Source organism: Elephantulus edwardii, unplaced genomic scaffold (genome assembly GCF_000299155.1).
Source record: "Elephantulus edwardii isolate Elephantulus edwardi_28Jun2011 unplaced genomic scaffold, EleEdw1.0 scaffold00185, whole genome shotgun sequence".
In the NCBI taxonomy this organism is placed as follows: domain Eukaryota; kingdom Metazoa; phylum Chordata; class Mammalia; order Macroscelidea; family Macroscelididae; genus Elephantulus; species Elephantulus edwardii.
The window spans coordinates 2,977,622-2,981,733 of NW_006399935.1; positions in this window are offsets into that span (position 1 = coordinate 2,977,622).

The following is a 4,112-nucleotide window of genomic DNA, read 5'->3' on the forward strand; positions in this document are numbered from 1 at the left end:
AGATTGTCCCTCCTTTCCCGGCAGAGCATCTGGTGGATTTGAACCGTGTGCCTCTGGAATTGCAGTGCAGCTTCTTGCCACTAGGCCACCAGAGCTCCCCTGTATTTGTCCTTTTGTGATGGAAAAATTTCACTCAGAATAATGTCTTTGAGGCTTAACCATGTTGTGTAATATTTTAGGAGTTCATTGTTTTTGAGTGCTGCATAGTGTTCCATCATGTGGATGTACCACAGATTTTCTATTCATTCATTTGTTGATAGACACGTGGGTTGTTTCCATCTTTTCACTATTGCAGATAATGCTGCAATAAAAATGAGTGTGAGAATATCTGTTTGTGTAAGACATTATGCTGAGTGAAATATCTTAGTCACAGAAAGACAAATGCTGTACAGAGCACCCTTTCCAATTTTGAAGGGTCATTATGAGTCAAATTCAATTTGATGGTGGGGGAGAAGGATTGGCAACCTCCTCCCATGTTATATGTGACCTCTGAAAACCCACTGAGGCGTCAGCTATGGGTTGATTCCGAATTCACAGCACACAACAACAGCGAATACTTGGAATGCCAACGTTGGAAGCAAGGAGGAAGGACTCATGGTTGGAAAACATGGCCTTGGTGATAGAAATGAGGCCAGAGATCTCAAGATAGAATTTTGTACAGTCAATTTTTTTTATGGCAAATGCCTTTGTAAAACAACATAAACAGTAACATATACATAGGCCACACACGTATGAGTCTCACCTGATGAAATACACAGGAATCAAATTATCTACATCTCGGGGTAGTAGACACAGTGGAGAAGGTCACTATAAGCAGTAAAAACAAGGCCGGGGTTTCCTTAGAAGAGTTGAGAATAGAATTATTATTTGATCCCCCAACCCTACAACTAGACATATATCCTAAAGGAACAAGAGCAGTGGTATGTACAGATATATCCCTACCTATGTTCCTTACAGAACACTATTTGCAATAGCAAAGGGTTAGAAACATCTCAAGTGCCCATCAATAGACCAATGGCTCAAGAAACTCTGGTACATTCACCCCACAGAGTACTATGCATCACTAAAAACAACCAAGAATTTGTGAAATATTGCACAGCACGGATCATTCTAGAATGAATGATGATGAATGACATAGGTCAGTCCCAAAATGGCAATTATTGTATTGTTGTTATGTGCCATCAAGTCACTTGCCACTCATAGTGTCCCTGTGTACAACAGCTATGAACCTTGCTCTATCTTGAGCAAACCTTCTTGTCTCTGACACATCTGCCCCCATTATCCCAGTCACTGAGTCTATCCATCTCATCAAGGGTCTTCGTCTCTTGCACTGTCCCTCCACCCTTCCATGCATGATGTCCCTCTCCAAGGACTGGTTCCTCTTTGCAACATGCCAAAATTATGTGAGATGAAGCTTCAAAATCCTTACTTCCAAGGAGCAGCCTGGTTTCACTCTTTCCAGGACAAACCTTTTTATTCTCCTAGCCCTCCGTGGTATACTCAATACTTTTCTCCAGCACCACAAATAATACCACTAATGAAAAAAGCTCAGGAAACGTTTATGATGGAGTCTGTCTTGAAGAGTTAGGGATGAGGAAGGAGGGAAGAGAGAGCAAGAATTAATAAACATATAAAGTGAGTGAAGGAAAAGGTAATATATGATAAGTGTTTGATGAGACATTAAGTTTATTGTTGTTGTGTGCCATTGAGTCAGAACCAACCCATAGCTGACCCTCCAGCAGGTTTTCAGAGGCAGTAAATTGTTTGTCTTTCTCCCCCAGATCAGCTGATGGATTCAAACTATGTGCCTTTGGGATTGCAGCACAGTTCCTTACCACTAAGCCAACTGAACTCTTTAATTACATTGTTGCTGTTGTGGTTGTTAGGTGCTGCTGAGACAACTACAACAACTCATAGCGACCCTATGACCAAAAGATCTGAACTCTGTTCTATCTTGCGCCATTCTCACACTTCCTGATACACAAGAGCCCATTGCAGTTGTTCCCATGTCAGCCCCCCTGGTTGACGGTCTTCCTCTTCTTTGCTGATCCTCCACCCTTCCCAGCATCATGTCCCTTTCCAAGGAATAGCCCCTCCTAGTAATATACCCAATGTGTGTGAGGCAAAGCTTCACCCTTCTTGCCTCCAAAGAGCCCTCTAACTGCACCTTCTCCAAGACTTATCTGTTTGTTCTTTTGGCTGGACATGGGATGTTCAGTGTTCTTCTCCAACACCACAGCTCAAAGCTGTCAAGTTTTCTTCTGTCATCCTTGTTTATTGTCCAGCTTTCAGATGCATAGCAAGCTATCAGGGAGACTATGGTCTGAATCAGACCATTTAATTACATTAAGCAATTATCATTCATGTTCCAAAACATGTATGTGTTGTTGTTGTTAGATGCCATCGAGTCAAGTATGCCCTGTAGTGACCCTATGAACAACTTGCCATCCTCACACTTTCTGACATATTACAGCCCATAGTGACAGTCACCGTGTCAGTCCACGTGGTCAAGAATATCTCTCCCTTGATGGCCCTGTGCATTTATGAGTGTCATGTCCCTCTCCAAGTAATAGCCTCTCTTAGCAACATGCCCAAAGTAGGTGAAGTGAAACTTCCTCATTTTTGCCTCCAAAAAGCACTCTGGCTATACTCTCTCTAAGACATAGTTGTTTATTCTTTTGTCAATTCATCTGATGTTCAACACTCTCCTCCAACACCACAGCTTGGACCCATCAATTCTTCTGTCATTTTTATTCATTTCCCAGGTCTCAAATGCACAGCAAGTGGTTGGAAAGTCCATGGCCTGAATCAAACACACCTTAGTAATCAAACTGACATCATTACTCCTCAATAATCTGGAGAGGTCTCTAAGTGCAGATTTTCCCAGTGCAATATGTCTCCTGATTTCCTGACTGCTGGTACCAAGAGTGTTAACTGTGGATACAAGTAAGATGAAGTCATTGACCATTTCAATCTATTCTCTCTGTCTATCATGAAGTTATCTATTGGTTCAATGGTAAGAATCTTTGTGTTCCTAATATTGAAAAGAGCTCCATATTGAAGGCTGTATTTGTCGATCTTCTGCAAATAGTGTTTCAAGTCCTCTTCACTTTCAGGAAGCAGGGTTGTATCATCTGAATAAAGCAGGTTACTGATGAATCATCCTCCAGTTTTGATGCCACATTCTTCATCATAGAGTCCAGCTTCTTGAATAGTTTGCTCAGCAAACAGATTGAATAGGTATGGAAAGAGAATACAGCCCTGACATACTCCCTCAAATTTAAACCATGTAGCAAACAACAAATGCTGATGAGGTTGTGGAGAAACTGGAACCCCTATTAGTCACTGTTGGTGGGAGTATAAAATGGTGCAACCACTATGGAAGGCAGTACGACGCTTTCTCAAAAAGTTGGAAATAGAAATATCATTTGAACAGTGCAACAATGAATGAATGAAAACCCAAAATCTCTGTAAATGTTCATTAAAACTAATAAAACTTAATAATATTTAAAAAAATGAAATGCCATTTGACCCAGCAATTCCACAACTGGGAATATACCCTAAAGAAACCAGCACACTCGTGTTTATTGCAGCTTTGTTCACAATAGCAGAGTTGGAAACAACCTAAGTACCCATCAACAAATGAATGGAGAAGCTGTGGTATATTCACACAAGGGAATACTAGGCTGCATTGAAAAACAAGGAACTCATGCAATATTATTCAAAATGGATGAGCCTGGAGGACATTCTGTTGAGTGAAATATCTCAGTTACAAAAGGACAGATACTTCATAGTGCCACTGTTGTAGAACAGGACTGAAATCAGGGTTGGAGTGAGACTGAGAAAGATGGGATAAATTATGTATTCTACACTGAAACAGATGAGGGAGAGAACTGTTTAAAAGTTATATATGATTGGGTATTATGGTCATGACAAGACTCCAGAATGAAGGCTGCCTAGTGGAGTGCTTGGGGCAGGGGTTGTTGCACACCAACGAAAGAATTTTTCTTTTACTTTTCAAAGAGAAGAGCAAGCTGGGGGAGGTGGGGGCAGGGAGAAAAATGCAACAATGAATGAATGAAAATCCAAAGTCTCTGTAAATGTTCATTAAA